The 12,632-nt window shown below is 39.6% G+C and overlaps 1 protein-coding gene across 4 annotated transcripts in view; it reads right to left on the minus strand.

The window, feature by feature from the left end:
* The window catches only part of SMYD3 (SET and MYND domain containing 3), a 780,323-nt gene that overhangs the window by 637,758 nt on the left and 129,933 nt on the right, over positions 1–12,632 (minus strand). For 2 of the 4 annotated variants that reach the window (XM_073216722.1, XM_073216721.1), the window contains exon 2: positions 9,350–9,423. The exons of the other annotated variants lie outside the window; for them this stretch is intronic. The gene's annotated coding sequence lies outside the window, so the exon portion shown is untranslated. The remainder of the gene's footprint in view (positions 1–9,349; positions 9,424–12,632) is intronic. 4 annotated transcript variants of the gene reach the window in all.

A 12,632-nucleotide genomic window follows, 5' to 3' on the forward strand; every position in this document is an offset into this window, starting at 1 on the left:
TCAGATGGCCAACAGACACATGAAAAGATGCTCCACGTCGCTAGTCATCAGAGAAATGCAAATTAAAACCACAATGAGATATCACCTCACACTACTAAGGATCGCCACCATCCAAAAGACAAACAACAACAAATGTTGGCGAGGTTGTGGAGAAAGGGGCACCCTCCTACACTGCTGGTGGGAATGTAAATTAGTTCAACCATTGTGGAAAGCAGTATGGAGGTTCCTCAAAAAGCTCAAAATAGAAATACCATTTGAACCAGGAATTTCACTTCTAGGAATTTACCCTAAGAGTGCAGCAGCCCAGTTTGAAAAAGACAGATGCACCCCTACGTTTATTGCAGCACTACTGACAATAGCCAAGAAATGGAAGCAACCTAAGTGTCCATCAGTAAATGAATGGATAAAGAAAAGGTGGTACATATACACAATGGAATATTATTCAGCCATAAGAAGAAAACAAATCCTACCATTTGCAACAACATGGATGGAGCTAGAGGGTATTATGCTCAGTGAAACAAGCCAGGTGAAGAAAGACAAATACCAAATGATTTCACTCATATGTGGAGTATAAGAACAAAGAAAAAACTGAAGGAACCAAACAACAGCAGAATCACAGAACCCAAGAATGGACTAACAGTTACCAAAGGAAAAGGGACTGGGGAGGATGGGTGGGAAGGGAGGGATAAGAGAGGGGGTGAAGGGGGCATTAAGATTAGCATGTATAATGTCTGGGGGGTGCACAGGAAGGGCTGTACAACAGAGAGAAGACAAGTAGTGATTCTACAGCATCTTACTACACTGATGGACAGTGACTTTACGTAATGGGGTATGTGGGGGGGGACTTGGTGATGGGGGGAGTCTAGTAAACATAATGTTCCTCATGTAATTGTAGATTAATGATACCAAAATAAAAATTTTAAAAAAAGGAAAGGGAACTTACAGGGTTGATGATCTGTGAAAAAAACTGGTGGTTCACATAAACTAGGGACCTCACCTTGCTGTTTCCCATCAATAAATATTTTACTATATGAGAAAATCAGAGCATCGTGTCCCCAATGCCAGCTTTCTGACTGCCTACAAGTGTTAAACAGAGGGAAAAATGAAACTCAGGAGTTCTCCATATGGTCCTGGCCCTGCCCTGTATTCATCTCTACCCTGAAGCAAGTCTTGGAGAATAGTGCCACTGTTCTCACGTCTATTATCTGCCTGCCCATTCCCACCCCCTCCCAGCTGAGTCAACTTGATTTAACTACCCTTCTCAGCACATCTCCAAAAGGCTACAGAAAAAGCCCATGATCTTGGATTGATCACCATCAGATCCTCTCAAACCTTTCAGCATCTTTACCAGCCCAGTGAATAAGAGGATTTCACAATCCCTCGGGTAGTGGTCCTGCAGCACTCCCCCAGTCTGAATACAGTTTCCTAATGTCTGTAACGTTTCCTCAGCGAATCAGAGACAAACCACAGGACTCCTCACTTCCCCATCACCGTGGCATAGGTTTAGTTTCTCACCCTGAGACCTGCTAATGAGAACAAATAACTTGTTCTTTCATTTTCTAATTACTTAAATATAAAACCTTCAAGTGCTTTAATACTTGACCTCGTTCCAATGCCTTCTGTTTTCTGTAATTCAGTTAAAGAATAAGGCAGACATTAAAAAAGTAGATTCCAATAAAGCTAAACATACTGAATAACAACTAATTCACAAGTATTATTAAAGTAAACTAGCCTGATTTTTTTTTCAGGAAATTAATGTTTTTGGAATTTGCATTCCTAAACTGAACTAAGACCTGCAAAGAAAGGGAAAAAAGAATAATACAGTGGCAGTTTTACATTTTTGCTATGTATCAGACCTTACCCAATAAGGAAGGTCACCCACAATTTATAGGCTGAAGAAACCAATACAGGGAGTTTAAACAGTTTGCTCAAGGTCATGTATAATGATACCTCCCCCCAACCACTGCCCCACACTAGGATTATAAACCATGTTTGTCTAAGTCCATTACATCATATTGCTTCTCAACAGTAATTATAACTAGTGCTAACAACATGCTAGGAACTGTGCCAGGTATCTCATTTAATCTTCATAATAACCCTAAGAAGTAGGTACCAAATTCAGCCCCATTTTACAAATGAGAAAACTGAGCCTAAAGAAAATAAGTTAGTTTGCCCAAAGTCACATAATAAATAGTGCAGCTTATATTCAAACCCAGGCAGTCAGACTACACAACCTATCCTCTTAATCATTAAGATATCTCTCTGCAGGGGCTAAAATGCACTAGGCAAAAACTGAATAAATAGCTAATTTTCATTAGTAAAGGTTACTGATGAAATTATAACAGTTCTGTTCCCAACAGAGTGGTTTATTTATTTAACAGTAGCTATCTTCATGTGGTGCATTAGGAAATCAAAGTGGGATCTTTTAGTTCACAAATCATTAAAACTCTTTAAAAAAAAATTAACCTTAAGAATGAAACATCTTCTTTTAATGTGCTAATGTAAACACTGACTATGAAGTGATTAAACAATAATTCCTGTAATTGCTATTTATGGGTGGAAAAGCAGGTGGGGGTTGATATTTAATGGTCTCACTTTATCTGCCCAGTTATAGATACATTTTTCCTTGACTCCAGCCCCCTCCCATTCCTACAGTAGTCATAAACTGGCTACCAAATGCAAAATAGAGTAGGTCATCTTCTGAGAGAGAACACCAGGGCTGGGGTATCGTGCACTGCCATGTATAGAACCAGCAGAGAGAAATGTGAAGGGTATGTCAGTGAATTAGAGGGATGCAATAGATGCCAAATACACCAATGCTTGTAAGTCACTTAAAGATTGTTCTTGGAAAATATCTAAGTAAGGAAAAGCTAAAAATATTATCTGATAAGTTAATAAACCCATGAAGCAAGACCCAGAACCCATGTGGGGCACAGAAGAGTCCAGGCAGAAGAACCATTCTCTCCACATGGGGTTAGGGTTTACCATAAAGATGCTAGAAGAACCGAAAGTTCTGTAATGTGTGTGTGATGTAAAGGATTCTCATTGCCATCATTCTGAAGGTTTTATGTGTGTATTTTATTTACATAACTACATGTGGACAGAATACATACATAGATGTTCTTACATATATGTAAGAGCATATATATATTCATAGATACATATACACATAAATAAATGAAAATATATATCTGGATCAGATATATGTATATGCCATTCCTGAATCTTGGAGCCAAGTTCCTGACACCCACCTTGGACAAATTGTTACAAATGAAGATAATATCCAAAAGAGGATAATAAAACTAACAAATCTTTGGAAGTGTTAACACAATTATTCTCTTAATAATTTTTGCCCAAAAAGTCCCATGCCAATTTAAGTGATCTTTTTTCCCCTAGACTCATACAGCACTTATTGCTCTGGACTTAGGAAGCCACAGATGAGAGGAGAGAGGACAGTGGTGTCAACTCACCCATTCTGTTCTAATATAACAGAAACATTAATACAAAAAATATATTTAGTACTTAGAATGTTCCAGACATAAACAATGCTTTACACACTCCATTATTTTTCATTCTCACAACACTCCCATTATAAATACTGTTTGCTAGTAAGTAAATTGACCTAGAATATAGGTAAATGTCCCAGGTCATAGTGGCAGAACTGGGTCTGGAACTCTGGCTTCTGGCAATAAAAAAATTTTTGCTTGCATTTTTTTTTTTTAATATTTGGGTTTAGTTTTAAGATTTCATTTGGAGAAAAACTGGTTCCACTATTTAAAATAAAAACATTGAACACACAGCCTACATTGTTCATTTAATTATTATTTACTGTTAGATATCACTTTTATTGCAATCTGGATGCACTGTTTAATTCTGTTGTTGTTTAACTTCTGCATGTTTGTGACACAATTACGTCTTAGACTGCATCCATTTAGGTATTAACTCCCAATAGATTAGGTTCATTAGACTGGAAGTTCCTGAAGAACTTACATTCTTTGTATCTCCTTTGTGGTGCCCAGCGCAGTACCTTCACATATAAATTTTCAACAAGCAAGCTAGGCTTAACTCATTAAATAAACCTGTAGATTTGTCCTGGGGAAAGCAATTTTAATTTTATATAAAATATACAACTTACTGACAAAAGCAAACAATCTTGAGAACTCCATGAGCACAGCAGTTCTGCAACCATCCCACCCCCATTTCTCATCCACACAGTGACACTTAACAACTTACAGGACAGAACAAGAAAAAACTTTAAGCTACAAAAGTAATTGAACATACTTTACCTGCAGAGGGACTGCTAATGTGAATTGTGTATTCTAATTAAGCTACCTCCAACCCCAAGTTGAGCATTCAAATCTGCATTCCTACTTGATTAATATTCACCACCACTATGTTTATGCAGATCACATGAAAAATGAACCCGACATGCCAGGATAACTTGCAAGAAATTACTATTCATCAGCATGAATCAACAAGCCCACAATTATAACAGTATCCACTGGGAAAAGTAAAAAAAAAGCTGCTACTAAGGTCATATAACATGGAAGAAAAAGGAGGAAAATAATTCATTTTTGCATTGAAAATCATACAAATGCTTCAACAGAAAATTACTATGACTGTCCAAGATCAAAAAACAATATATTAAGTTTCTGATATATACTAAAATATGGATAAATCTTGAAAACATTAGGCTAAGTGAAATTAGGACAAATATGGTACAATTCCACTTCTGTGAATAACTTGAATAGGCAAATTCAGAGAGACAGCTAGCAGACTAGAGGTTACCAGCCCCTGGTGGGGGGAAGAGGAGGAAATGGGCATTCATTGCTTAAAGAGTTTTCCTGCTTGGAGTGATGAAAAAAAATTGGAAATGGTGATGACTGCACAAGATTATGAACATAAGGCCACTGAACTGTACTTAAGAGTGGTCAGAAAAGCAAATTTTGTTATATCTATTCTACCTCAATTAAAACCATGAATTACTGGGATGGAAATATGAACTTTTCTTCAACGTCTGAACTAAGAAAGTAAGGGATTTCGCAGACAGTGAACCAGGTGTGTGCCCCTGGCCAGAGGCATACTCTCTGCCCAGGAGCTGGCTTTGCACGGCATGCCTCAGGGCCGATGCCAGAGACAAGAGAGTGCTGGGGAGGACAGACGAAATTTAAAAGTGCACGATTTCGGAAATGCTGTGGGCTGAGAAAGGAGCTGGCTGACCCAGAGTAAGGAGACTGAGATGAAAATTTGCAAATTTAAAGTCTTAAAAGAATGAAAAGAAAGAAGAAAAATAAAATGAGACAACTGATGCTAAAAAAAAAAAAAAAAAAAAAAGACCGGGCAGTAGAGGAAGGCAACATGCCTTGGGATGCTGGACGAGCACCTATCACTGTTCATTCCTCTCTGTACTGTTTAAGCATTTTTCTTCCACTAGACCTGAAACCCTTAACAGACAAACACTGGGTCATATCCACTTCTGTGTTCTCAGAGTTTGCAACATAAAAGGGACTCAGTAACTGAGTAAATAAGGGTGAAGTGACCGGGACTAAGGGAAGGTTTATCACAGAGTTCTGGTTGGCAGATTCTGGCAGCTCAAACAACAAAGGAGAGAGACATTTGAAGCTACCTGAAAAGGTGTGGGCAGTTGATAGTTTAAAATGGCTAAGTGAATACCTGCATCTACTTTCAACTCTCTCAAACTTCCACTAAAACTAACAAAGTTTTTTTTAAGGGGGAAGAAGGGGAGAACATGGATAAACAGATGACAGGAGAGGAGATAATGTAAAATAATTGCCAAAGCTGGCTTTAAATCCAGAGACTCACTCAGAAGGAAAAAGAAGTTGAAATCTAAACTGAAAATCTGCAGAAAACAAGGGATTAGTAGCACCCTGAACCTATGCAAGAGTGAACGAATGTTAAAAAAATCTTGAAAAAAGGCTAAAGATTTGTTGAAAGAATAACAGAGGATTAATTGGACCAGCCCTGCCCCCTACCCCAGCAATCCCTGATGCTCCCAGCCTGGGACCCAACCCTCTGGGACATCAGCATAGCTAAGGATAAGGGTGCCTGGATGAAACACGGGGGAAGGAGCAAGTCTACCTGAGCCCCACCCCTCCCCATGCTTGAATCCCAGAACAACGGCAGACAGGCTTCTACTCCCACAGCAGAAGATGCGAAGACTTTTCTGCTTTTCTGGGGAATTTGGCCAGCCCCAAATCCAACAGTCAGACCTTCCCCAAATCACTCCAGGCCTGCATTGCTCAATATGGTAGCCACTTAGCAACGCAGGGCTACCAAGCTTTGCAATGTACTCTGAACTAAGATGGACTGTAAGTATGAAGTTTACTCTATACTTTAAAAGTGTAGTGATATAAAAATGTAAAAAACATCATAATAATTGTTATACTGATTAAAAAATATTTCATTAAAATTAATTTGACCTATTTCCTTTTAATGTTGCCACCAGAAAACTTAAAATGACATTTTTCTATTGGAAAGCAATGCTCTAGAGTGAAGCCTTCCCCCAAAAGTCTCTGCTGCAAGAAGACAGAAAGAAAAACAGCAAAAAACTATCCTGTTATCTTCAGGGAGTTACTACAACCCTTTTTTTTAATACACTGAAGAAACCACTATTCTTAGAAATTAAAGCACAAGAGCAGAAGCAAGCAATAATGAGCAGGATAACGCCCTGAAAGTTGACCATATCCTAATGCTGGAACCTATGAGTATGTTACCTTATATGGCAAAGAGCAGTGAAGAACACAGATGGAATTAAGGTTGCTAATCTGACCTTTAAAAAAGAGATTATTCCTGGATTATCCCAGTGGGCCCTCCATCACCACAAGGGTCCCTTAAAGACAGAAGAGGGATGCAGGAAGTCAGAGATTTGAAGACACTACACTATTAGCTTTGAAGATGGGGGAGGTGGCTACAAGCCAAGAAATGTGGGCATCCTCTAAAAGATTAAAAAGGATAAGGAAACAGATTCTCCCTGAGAGCTTCTGAAATGAATTCAGCCTGCTGACAACTGATTTTAACAACGTGAGGGCAACTTCTGACATCCAGAACCATAAAAGGATAACTGTGTGATGCTTTAAACAAATAAAGTTGTGGTAATTTGTTATAACAGCAATAAGAAACTAACCCACAAACAGCTCAATAAGGTTAGAAGATAAAGTTGAAGTTTCTCAGAAAACACAATAAAAAGAAATTGATTCCAGCATGCTCCTATAGCTTGGGGCTAGAAAACATAGCCAGGCACAGTGAGCCATCATACCACAGCCATGCAATAAACATGTATTAAGCACCTACTTCTTCCTATGGTGCACTGTGGTCAGTGGTAATTCAGACTATAGTTAGTTTGGAATCATCCTCATCTAAGGTTCATTCATAAATAATTTAACAAGTTGGAAATGATACATGAAGAACTACAGCTTTATTTCCAAGAATATATCACCCTCATTCAGAGCTGATCTTAAGAATGGGCAGGGAAGACACCCACATCCTTGGTCTGACTTCCCAGGGAGCTGAAAAATTCAGCTGCCCAAAAATATGTGATCTATCAGTTCACTCTAATGCATCAAATTCCCACTAACAGAAAGCTTTCTAGATAATAAGGGTCCAGAAAGAGCATTAAAATGGAAATGCTAATAGGGTGATGCCCATTAAAATTTTAGCATAGGTGAGAGAAGAGAAAGTGTGGTAGAAAACAGCAAAAATGATTAACTGCAAAGACAGTCAACTGTACTTGGTAGGAATACATTATTTGATGAACTTTACTATTTTGCTTGTCCAGATTCTGAACCATGCCTATTTCTATCTAACAGATCTTTTTAGGCAGTCCAGTTACTACTTGTCAAGATATGGTCTTGTAACAGTGTGATATCCTACATTGAAATACACTCTAACCTCCTCAAATAACCATCTTCTCCAATGTTTATATTGTTATCTCTGATAGGCAAGGGTCAAGCCTCCATCATTAACAGAGAGTAATCCAAATTACTACTTACAGGAAGAAGCTTCTTCAATTCATATCAAGGTTATATTGAATATGTCACTGTATTAAACAAACAAAACTACTGATAAATGTAAAATAGATGTACACACAACCTCACAATAAAGTATAGTAAATGTCTTGGTAAATTCCTTTTCTTTTTGAAAGATTCCTTTGCTGATATTGGAAAACCAGGAAAGGTTATCAAAAGAGCTTGAAGAAGCCCTTCATATAAAAACACCGAAGGCAATAAGGTATAATAATGATAAAATCAAAAGGCAACCTTCAAAACTTTCAGAGAGATGGGAGAAAAAAATAAGATGGCCTTAAAACTAGAGTTCTAATGTGATTTTATTTTATGGGAAGTCATAAAGCTCCACGGTCTATATTAAAGCCAATCTGAAAGGACTTAAAATACTAAAAACAATCATAAGAAAAAATTAGAGGTATCTGAAAATAATAGAAGATGATTAAAAGCAATTATATAGGAAAGAGGAGGTTGGATTAAAGATGGCAGCATGAGAGGTGAGACAGAAATCTCCTCCCAAAGCCACATATAATAAGAAAATAAAACAAATGCATCAAGTCCTGAAAGAGCAACAGGAAAGCAGACTGTCTACACCTGGGAAAATCAGCATATCTCAAGGAAAAGGGTAATGTACCAAAGCTGTGATCCGGGGAGACCCAAGCTCTTCCCCCACCCCAGCTCACTGGAGGGAGGAAGTGAAAGAGAGTGGGGACATGGTGGAAGCCTAGGACTGCCAAACACCCAGCCCTGGAGTTCTGCTCTGGGAGTGTGAACCTACTTAACATGGTACTCTGGAGATTAGTGGAGTTGAAAGCTAAGACAGGAGAAATACCTGGAGAGACTGAGATTCCAGCCACTTGTGGAAAACAGGGATCCACATACGGCCACTCTGTGACAAAAGAAAGGTGGGCAGTCTGAGAGACTTCTTAACAGCGAGAGGGCTGCTAAAGGGGCAAGGATTGCACAGAGCTTACTGCTCAGGAAAAAAGACAGGTGGAAAAAATTGTCCAGGTACACTCTGCCCAGCAGGTTGGGAATTCTTGGGAGATTCAGGTGCTCAATAAACCTGGCTGGTTACACAGCTTCAAGACCCCCCACTGTGAAAAACACCCTCCTGCACCTTCCTCCCAGACAGCACTGGCTCGCAAACCAGCTGCCCCCACCACTGGGCCAGCCCAGCCAGAGGGCAGCCCCTATGGCAGCCACAAGTGGAAAGCATAGAAGCTTCCCCTGCATGCTCAGCCCACTGACCCTGACAGTTGAGAATGACAGTGCAACCGGGAAACAGGAAAGACCTCTAGCCTCCCAAAGGCACAAGCGTCACTCACCTATGACACCCACCATTGCTCCAGAGGCTGAGGAGCTCCAGACAGTAGAGCTTCTGGGCAATACAGGGCCCCACCTACAAATACAAAATGTCAAATACAAATATGAAAATGTCAAAGGAACCTGGTTCAAACCAAAATTCCAGAAACACCAGAAACAGAGCCAAGTGAACTGAACTCATCTATCTTCCTGAAAGAGATTTCAAAATAAAAATCATAAATATGCTCACAGAGCTATAGAAAAATATTCAAGAACTCTGGGAGGAATTTAGTAATGAGATACAAATGTTCAAGAATACAGTATCTGAAATGAAACATACAATGGAGGGATTTAAAAGGAGACTAAATGAAGTAGAGGAGAGAGTAAATGAAATAGAAATTAGAGAACAGGAACACAAAGAAGCTGAGGTACAAGAAGAAAAAAGGATCTCTAGGAATGAAAGAATATTGAGAGAAATGTGCGACCAATCCAAACAGAACAATATTTGCCTCATAGGGGTACCAGAGGAAGAAGAGAGAGAAAAGGGGATAGAAAATGTGTTTGAGGAAGTAATTGCTGAAAATTTCCCCAAGTTGGGGAAAGAGATAGTCTCTCAGGCTATGGAGGTGCACAGATCTCCCAACACAAGGGACCCAAGGGAGAAAACATCAAGACATATAATAATTGAAGTAGCAAAGATCAAGGACACAGATAGACCATTAAAAGCAGTCAGAGAGAGAAAATAGATCACACACAAAGGAAAACCCATCAAGCTATCATCAGACATATCAACAGAAACTTTACAGGCCAAAAGGAAGTGGCATGATATATTTAATGCAATGAAACAGAAGGGCCTCAAACCAAGAATACTCTACCTGGCAGCATTATTATTTAAATTTGAAGGAGGGATAAAACAATTTCCAGATAAGCAAAAGCTGAGAGAGAATTTACCTCCAATAAACTGTCTCTACAGTGTATTTTGCAGGGACTGTGATACAAGGAAGTGTTCCTAAGCTTAAATAGCTACAACCAGAAGAAATGAAACTATAGTAAAGAAAGTAGAACAGTTAATTTCTAAGCACATGAAAAATCAAATCAACCACCCCCAAAATCAGTCAAGGGATAGACAAAAACTACAGAATATTATACCTAATATACAAATAATGGAAAAGAAAGAAAAAGGAGGAAGAAAGAAAAAAGCACCTTAAGATTGTGTTTGTAATAGCATACTGAGTTAAATTAGACTGTTAGGTAGTAAAGAAGTTACCCTCGAACCATTGATAACCACGAACCGAAGCCAGCAATGGCAGTAAGTACATACCTTTCAATAATCACCCTAAATATAAATGGTCCGAATGAACCAATCAAAAGACATAGAGTCACAGAATGAATAAAAGAACAGACCATCTTTATGCTGCCTACAAGAGACTCACTTCAAACCCAAAGACATAAACAGACTAAAAGTAAAGGGATGGAAAAAGATATTTCATGCAAATAACAGGGAGAAAAAGCAGGAGCTGCAGCATTTGTATCATACAAAATAGACTTCAAAACAAAGAAAGTACCAGCAGACAAAGAAGGACATTACATAATGATAAAGGGGTCAGTCCAACAAGATAATATAACCATTATGAATATCTATGAACCCCAAGTGCTCAGGGAGGCACTCAAGACAGTGGCATGAGTAGGGTGGCAGAAATCTCCACCCAAAACCATATATACTTTTGAAAATACAGCAAATACAACTATTCCTAAAAGAGAGACCAGAAGATACAGTACAACAGCCAGGCTACATATGTATCTGTGAGAACTCAGCATCCCACAAAAAGGGTAAGATACAAAGCCATGACCCAGTGAGACCTGAGCACTTCCCCTGACCAGCTCACCAGTGGGAGGAAAAGAATCAGAGTGGGGAGGGAGTGGAAGCATAAGACTGCTAAATAACCACCCCTAGTAATCTGAACTGGGACCATAGACACACATTGCATGGTGTACTTTATATTAGAGAAACAGAAAAGTAAAATCCAAGATGGAGACTGTGAGTGGGTCCCCACAGCTGGCTGTCCTGGGACAAAAGAAAAACGGGTGCTTTAAAAGTCTTAAAGGGACAAGGGTATAACAGGTGGACAAAAATCGTCCCGGCACACTCAGTCCAGCAGGCTAGGAATCTTAAGGAACTTCAAGCATCCTAAACCCTGGGTAGCAACGCAGCTCCAAAGCCCCTCATGGCAATAAGAAGCCTGTCGTTCATCCCCACCACCAGCACTGCAAACAAATTGGCTGAACACCACTGCTGCAGATCATACAGGGAGCATCCCTGGCCACAGGAATGACACAGAGTCTTCCCCCAGCATGCAGCTAACTGGGCCAGACCTAGAGGCTGCTGCCTATGCGCAGCTGTGTGGAACAGGCAAAGGAAGCTGGACCAAGGTCCAGAAGGCATGAAGGGGTGCCATTCTCACAGGAGAACACACCCAGAGTGTCTGTGACCCCCACAGTGCCCTAAGCTATCCATAGGGCCACCCCACCTACAGCAGCTCAGGGAATTAATCCACAGGTGCTCCCAGTGTGCGGGTAACCAGCACAGGCACTGTAGAAGAGCAAGGCAACCTGGAATCACAAAGGGACTTTGTTCTCCCAGCTGACACACATGCCACCAGTCATTGATCACTTATATTGCCATGAAAAGGCAGAAGAACCTGGTCCAGTCAAAATTCACTCAAACAATGCCAGAGGGGGACGTGAGGAGATAGATTTAACCAATCTTCCTGAAAAAGAATTCAAAATGAAAGTCATAACCATGCTGAAGGACCTGCAGAGAAATACACAAGAACTAAGGGATAAAGTGCAGAGGGAGATAAGAAAAATGGAACAATCAATAAAAGGACTTAAGAGAAGACAGGATGAGGTGCAAGAAACTGTTAATGGAACAGAAATTGGAAAACAGGAATACAAAGAAGCTGAGGCAGAGAGAGATAAAAGGATCTCTAGAAATGAAAGAATATTAAGAGTACAGTGTGACCAATTCAAATGGAACAATATTCACATTATAGGGGTACCAGATGAAGAAGAGAGGGAAAAGTGATAGAAACTGTCTTTGAAGAAATAATTGATGCAAATTTCCCCAAGCTGGGAAAGGAAACAGTCTATCAGACCATGGGAGCCCACAGAACTCACAACACAAGGGACCCGAGGACAACACCAACACATATCATAATTAAAATGCCAAAGTTCAAAGATAACAACAGGATATTAAAGGCAGCCAGAGAAAAAAGATCACACAAAAAGGAAAACCCATCAGGTTAG

The sequence above is a fragment of the Manis javanica genome, chromosome 11 (assembly GCF_040802235.1).
Source record: "Manis javanica isolate MJ-LG chromosome 11, MJ_LKY, whole genome shotgun sequence".
In the NCBI taxonomy this organism is placed as follows: Eukaryota; Metazoa; Chordata; class Mammalia; order Pholidota; family Manidae; genus Manis; species Manis javanica.